Genomic DNA, 8,068 nt, shown 5'->3' with positions numbered 1-8,068 from the left:
GATTTTGTTTCAACCAACCAGCTGAGTATAAAAAATCAAGGACTGCTCAGTTGGTAGGTTGAAACAAAATAACACTTTAATTAAGATCGGTGAGAAAAGTGTGTGTGTGGATTAGGTTTATATTACATTGTGAGGACCAAGTGTCGTTATTTTGTTGTTGTAGAGACCAATTTTTAAGGTCCCCACAAAGATTTGTGAATGCAGTCAAAGAACTAAAAATGCCAAAAGTTTTGTATTTTGTTTGGTTACTTATACTTAGGGGTTTATAATTGTCATGTTATTATTAAAGTTTACCCCATAAAATCAATGAAGAGTCCCCAAAAAGATGTAATTACCTACAAACTGGTTGTGTGTGTGTGTGAATGAATTATATGGATCTATTGTAGCAAAATTATTTGCAAGTGTGTATGGAGAGTTCTGTGACCGTATCTCAGTCCGTGTGCGTAATCAGATTTGTAAATGTGTAAAAAAAATTTGTAAATGCATATTGAGATTTACAAATGTGTGCAGGAATCTGTAAATGTGTATTCAGAATCCATGTGCGTAATCAGATTTGTATGCCTATTGAGATTTGCAAGTGTACTGACTTTTGTATGAGTGTGGAGAAATCTGTAAATGCGTACATAGGTATTAATGGCTAAAAAGTCTAACTATTTTACTCCAAGAGCTGTATAAAGTGACAAGTCATCAGTTACAACTCAGGCGGCAGCAGGCCAGGCTGCTTGAGGAGCAGGGACAAAAAAATACAAAAGATACCTATTGCATAATGTGCAACCCCCACCTATCCCAAGTTCTCTTCATCATCTTTGCTCCCTTGGAAGGGCATCTTAGAGGGTATTTCATGAGTTTTTTTCCACCAGAAAGACACCCAGAAGTTACAAAATTGTTTGCAAAATTGTAAGGGGACCTTAAATGGCGCTTCATCACAATTAGCAGAATTCCCCAAAATTCACGCACATGAATAGACAGCCTATCTTGCAGCCTTGCATCACATTTTAATCACAGCACCTTTTACAGCATTGCATCTTATTTTCTGGAAAGGTCACCCATTGGGACCATTATTCCTGCAGGGGTGCCATAGAGGGCACTTCATAACAGCACTCTTTTCCATTGGAAGGTTACCCATTGGGACCGTTTAGGCTATTGTAAGGGCACCTTATAGTGAACTGCTTCACATTTTCTCCACTATCCATGTAGCCAATATGGGGACACAGAAGGAAGCCTGGCCCACAACAAAGGAAACTTAATAAAGACAACTAATACTACCTTCATGCCTTCAGATCACTTCTCCCTGCGTTCCTACATTGTGGGACCCGTTCACATAAGGGGAACCTAATCAGAGAGCCTTGCATACCATCCCACCATAAAACCGCAGGATGACAGACCTTCTGAAGGGCCATAAATGATGATAACCTACCACAGTGCAAGATGAACCATCAGAACATCTTTCCCAAGCTCTTGCCACAAGACAAAAGAGACCTACATCCTCAGAATGCCACTAAACATCCACCCATTTATGACATCAGTAATGGCTCCAAAGGAGGAACATTGAACTAAACATCTCACTCTTGCAGAGAGGATCCCCACCTGGACTGAATCTAGACTGCCACACGCACACAAAGAGTCATCGGGCTCATGAGATATGACTTCTTACCCACTGGCAGTATTGTAGGATTTATTTAAGAATAGCACTAATAAATATATGTCAAATATTAAAACTAGATCTTACTATATAACCATAATGTTATTATCCCAATATATACATTCAATATCCCAAGTAGTTATGCAATGGATTCACTAGCTTTACCTCTATCAATATAGCCCATACCATTAAACCTATCATGTGGTATTATATGTTGCTCAGAGTAGTCCCATGTTTTAGGACCATTACCATTAATCTTGTTTAACACAGTTAGTTAATTGTAACTATTAAATGTCACCCTATTTAAACCCCTCTGAGAATAAAATTTGGCAGACCCCCCAGTAACACAATGGTAAGTATAAAATTAGTCAGAATGTGAATTTTATGAACTTAACCTCATCAACACCCAACGACCACAAGCCAGTGGGTACCTCTGTCAGAGAAATATGGGCACCCTCTCTAACTGTCCTGCTCTCTTTCTACTCTTGTGCTCTCTTGCTATAGCTAACCAAAAATCTTTCATGAAGCTCAGTTGCAGGGGATAATGCCCTCCACAGGCCAAAAGCCACACAAACATGCTTGCAATACTGTAACCCTAAAGGAAAATATTGTTCTGCACAGCAAGTCCTTGGCCTTGAAAGTACGACCCAAAATTATAAAACAGCTGAACAGGAAAGGATAGATGATCAAATGAATGAAAAGGAGTTTACGTGGTTGTGGGTGGAGCCTCAGGATGTTTGCTGGAGAGGTGATGAGATGATGGAGAGATGAAGTTCGGGGGCGAGATCTGGAGCGGTATCCTGGGTCTTGCGGTTTTTCCGTAGTTTGCAGCTTCTTCTCCCCCATTGGGTGGCGGCTGGTCTTCAGTCTTTCGGTTCTGCTCGACAACTGGAGCAATCCGAGGTGTGTGATTTTAAAGTCATGAATATTGATCCTTGGAAATTCGACACTCGGACCAATGATCGGGGACATCTGACCGGAGTCCTGCTCTAGGGGTGTGTATAATGGCCCGATGGAATTACGACCTTTTACCAAAGTAACTCTAGAGTTAACTTTAATTAAAAGTATGTAACTTTAGATACATGCAATTACGTGACAATCCATGATTAGATTCATATTTAGGAGATTTTTTCCGTTAATTTGACACCAAATTTGACATCACAATCTGGACATTCACATCTTGTACAATCTGCATTAATAAATTCTTGGACGTTGTACATTGCACATCATCAGATATTGACACATTTAGATAAGTTTTACAGAAGTTCTGTTCCAAATTACAAACAGCTCTTCTTAATTCTAGGTTAGTCTATGAACGGTCATTAGTTTCCTAGAGTAATAGTTTAAATCAAGCATTTGTAAATTATAATTTGTGATTAATTTGTGATTATTACAATAACTTGATATCCATGTTTAACAACATATATATTAATTCAGTCATTTGTTGTATGGAGTGGTCGAGACACAGGGAACATGAAGAGGCACCCTTTGGGTTATTTACGATTTCCCTGGAATGCAGAGAGGAGGGGGTGTCTCTGAATTAGTCTAAACAAAGAAAGTACTCTGCTATAACAGGTCTTATAAGAGGCAAAGTGATAAAGAAAAATACATGGTTACATTTCTTTAAATCTTTCCTAATTTCTCTAAGGTAGACGTGAGAGTATAAGTGAATATCTGCAGGAATATAACTTTATATATTTATATGTAGGCCTACAGATGTAGACAGATTTGTTGGTACCCTTACAGCTCATTGAAACAGTGCTGCATTTCTCCTGAAAAGCGATTCAGTTAAAAGTAATTGTCTAATGCAGGGGTCTCCAACTCCGGTCCTGGAGAGCTATTATCCAGTAAGTTTTCTATCCTACCTGGCTTCTGATGAGCCATTCCTGCTCCTGGTATTTACCTGAGAATTAGTGTGGTTCATCAGCAGCCAGGTAGGATAGAAAACCTACTGGACAGTAGCACTCCAGAACCGGAGTTGGAGATCCCTGGTATAATGTATACCTGCATGCCTTTAGTATGTGATAGAGTAATCCAATAAAATTGTGAAAAGGAATGATTTGTTGTTTATTTTACAAAGATATGCTAAAATTAGTATGGACAGATTTGTTGGTACACCGAAAGAAACTATTTACCCTTGCATTGTAGACATGTTTCAAACTAACATTTTAACCTTGAAGGATTTACCTAGTTAATTTGTAGTCATTTAAATATGTTCATTTAGTTCATTCATCTGCGATGGGCTGGCTCCCCATCCTGGGTTATTCCCTGCATATTTCTTATTTTTATATTTCTTTCTGTCCTTGCTGCTCACTCATCATGTTAATACAACTTACTCTCCCCAAGGCCGTCTGACCCCCGGCTCCAGCAGTCTGTATGAAGGCCATAGATAAAGAGCCTGCTTCCCTCGGGGGGGGCAGAGACAGACACAGACAGACACTGAACCGGCCGTGTGAAACATCTTTCTGTAACATCTTCTTTCTGTCTTAGTAAACTGCTTAAGCTTAAGGAACCTGCCTCATAATTCAACTAAAAAACCTGAGGTTTCACTCAAGAAATCTATCAGTCTTAATTAGTATCACAGGTGCCTTCAAGCTTTTTACCAGCCAGTCAGCCTATTTAAAGGGAAAGAACATGCTACTGTGATGTTTGGTATCATTGCGTGCATCGCACCAAAAATGGACTAGAGAAAATAAAGGAGAGAGCTGTCTGAGGAGCACAGAAAGAAGATTATAGATAACCACGTCAAAGGTAAAGGCATATAAGACCATCTCCAAGCAGCTTCGTGTTCCTGTGACCACAGTTGCCAATATTAAAAAGTTCATGGGACTATAGCCAACCTCCCAGGACGCAAGAGGAAATGTAACCCCAAGTTGATGATATGGATAGTGCTTATGGTAGAAAACGAGCGAAGGAAACCATCCAAAACCATTCAAGCTGAGCTCCAAGGTCAAGGTATGTTACTGTCTGATTGCACCATCAGTCGCATTTTGACCAATAATGGGGTCCATGGAAGAAGACCCAGGAGGGCACCGCTATTGACATAAAAACATGAGAAAAGCCAGAGTGGAATTCCAAAATGCATGTTGACAAGCCACAAAGTTTCTGGGAGAATCTTTGGACTGATGAGACAAAATTGGAGCTTTTTGGCCAGACACATCAGCTCTATGTTTGCAGAAGGAAAAATGAAGCTATAAAAGAAAAGAACACCATACCTACTGTGAAACATGGAGGGGGCTCGGGTTTGTTTTGGGGCTGCTTTGCTGCATCTGGCACGAGGAACCTTGAATCTGTGCAGGACACAATGAAGTCTCAAGACTACCGAGGCAGCCTGGAGTGAAACATACTGCTCAGTGTCAGAAAGCTCAGCCTCATGGGTCCTCCAACAGGATAATGACCCCAAACATAAAGCTAAAAGCACACAAGAACGGCTGAGAAACTTTTCTTCTGGACTATTCTTAAATGGCTCTCCATGAGCCCAGATCTTAATCCTACTGAACATCTTTGGAAAGATCTGAAAATTACAATGTGAAGACACCACCCTTCAAACCTGAGACAGAAGAGTGGGCCAAACTACCTGTTGGCAAATGCAAATGTCTCATTGTGAAGTACAGAGATCGCTTGCTGGCAGTGATTGCTGCAAAAGGTAGTGCCACAAGATATTAAATTAAGGGTACCAACTTTTTTTGTCCATGCCCTTTTCATTTGTTTAATTAAATTTTCATCTGAATCAATAATCAAAAGCAGAGATATGTGTTACATATGGAATAAACAATAACGGATGCCTTTAAACTTTTCAGTTTCAAGTTATTTCAGATATAGTTGTATTTTTTTGTCCATGTCTGTATATAATTGTTTACACAAGGAAGAGAGAATAGGCAGTAATATGTGAGGTACCTTTATGAGGGAAACAAAACTATTAAATTCATTTAAAGAAACATACAGGCATAGAATTTAGATATTTATACTGGAAATGGTACACCCTTAGACAAGACACACATAACAGGTAAATCTTGAAATAGGCCCTTCTCTCATTAAGGTATTTTGTATGAGGAAGGGGGGGGGGTGCATTTTGGACACCAGAACTCTTTGTTTCACTCTCTTATCAGTACCTAAGTGTGCACCCCCCCCCCCAGACTAGGCCACAAGGGAGTACCAGGCTGCACCAGGCGGCATCTTTAAATTACAGCCCAGGTTGTAATTCCTAGGGTTCTAAATCTCTGAACCATAAAGGTTGGAATGCTGGCCTCCCTTTGCCTTGTTATTTGAATCGCCTTGAGTGTGTGTATGTGTGTATGTGTGTGTGTGGATTAGGTTTATATTACATTGTGGGGACCACATGTTACTTATGGTTAAGGTTAGGGCTAGGTAGGGGTTAAGGTTGCAAACCTGTGTGTGTGTGTGTGTATGTGTGTGAGCGTATGTGTGATCCTACAGATACTTTGTGTCAATTTCATATAGAAAGATGCATCAAAGACCCAGTGAAGTTGACCAGCCTACACTTAAACCTCCTCCTGTGCGCAAAAATCCTGCAAAAATTAAAATTACAATGAAATAGCACCATTTGCATTTAAATTTTCCACTCATGTATGAGTCAGATATGAAAAATTAAAAAATAAAATTAAAAGCCATTTTTGTCTCTTCATTTTCCAATTTGACTTCATTTTCTACTTTGCCTTTTCATTTTCAAGTTCACTACATGCAAATATATGTTAATCGGAGCAAGGCAGTGGGCAGAGCTACGGATCACTGCTGCGCTTTCTCAGTGCAGTTGCGGATTCTTTTGTGTTCTTTTTTCTTGGCCATGGTCATCCTTGCCACCCAAACTAATGGCAAAGTCACACGCGGCTTAAGTTAGCTACTTATCTGCAGCTTCCAATTCATTTTGCTTCTTATTCGTAGCTTCTTATTCGCAGCACCACTAGGATGGAGGGACCAAAGACTAAGCATGGCCAGGAGGCATAGTGGCAAAGTGGTAAAGTGTCAAAGAAAGGACAAGGCCCTGTGACTACACAACAACAAACACATTTATTTTTGTATAGCATGTTTTCACAACATTACATTGTCTCAAAGCGCTTTACAGCATCCTCACCCAAAGCCCCCAGTGAGTAAGCCAAAGGCGACAGTGGCAAGGAAAAACTCCCTAGAAGGAAGAAACCTTGGGAGGAACCAGACTCAAAGGGGGAGCCCATCCTCCAGGGGCCGGCAAGGAAAGTCAAATCGGAGAGATTGCTAAGTGGCAAGTAACACAGTTAAAGTCACAAAATATGAGTCACAATCGGGGAGCAGGGAGGTGATGACAAGCCGGTGTTGGAACTCCTTCAGATCGCCGGGCAACCAGTAGTAAGGCAACCGGATATACATGGAGGATGACACAGGCAGAAGGGCGAGGGACGTCATGCGTAGTGGAGACGTCGCTTGTAGCAGGGTGTGCAGGATATCTTGATAAATTGGGGTCTCCAGGCGGCATACCCCAGGAGGGGTAGGGGAAAAAATATGAAATTAGTCAAAGTAGGGGAGACAACAGGCAGTGCTAACAGTTAGGTGAGTGCAATAAGTGCAATGTATAAGCTCAGGCAGATATGGCTACGGCAGCATCAGTAGGAGGGAGAGGCAAGTGGGAATGCAGGCATGGGGAGTCCCTGAAATGTCAGCACTCCAATTCCACAAGGGATTGTGAAGCTAGAGTGACAGCACTGACAGTCCAGTTTATCCAAAGCCAATGGCACCGATCCCCACCCAGCTCTACACCTCACACTACAGGTCTGACTGGGACTGGGGAGTTAGCTAGAGCTAGAACTAGTGTCCCTATAAGCTAAACTAAACAGGTGTGTTTTTAGTCTAGACTTGAATATTGAGAGTGAGCCTGAACCCGCACATCCAGTGGAAGACCATTCCACAGCTGAGGAGCTCTGTAGGAGAAAGCTCTGCAGACTGCTGAAGCTCTTTCTACCCTGGGTACTAACAGAAATCCTGCACCTTGAGAACTAAGCAAGCGTGGAGGGTTGTTTGAGGCCAGCATCTCACTAAGGTATTCTGGTGCAAGGCCATTCAGTGCTTTATAAGTCAATAGCAGTATTTTATAGTCAACCTGAGATTTAACTGGAAGCCAGTGAAGAGAGGAAAAGACAGGGCTAATGTGATCAAATTTTTTGTGTTTGTGAGAAATATGGCTGCTGCATTCTGTACCAGTTGAAGTTTATGTAAGGATCTAGATGGGCAACCAGAAAGGAAGGCATTACAGTAGTCTAGTCTGGAAGTTATAAAGGCATGTATTAATATCTGCATCATGAAGGGACACCATCTTCCGCAGCTTGGCTATGTTCCGTAGATGATAAAACGCAATTCTAGTAATGCTTATGTGAGCATCGAAACTGTTAGGTTGTGTAGGAAGGTCACCATTGTTGAGGTGGTGAAACTTATTTT

Source organism: Brienomyrus brachyistius, chromosome 3 (genome assembly GCF_023856365.1).
Source record: "Brienomyrus brachyistius isolate T26 chromosome 3, BBRACH_0.4, whole genome shotgun sequence".
NCBI classification, from domain to species: domain Eukaryota; kingdom Metazoa; phylum Chordata; class Actinopteri; order Osteoglossiformes; family Mormyridae; genus Brienomyrus; species Brienomyrus brachyistius.
Note: the sequence above shows the minus strand (reverse complement) of the source record.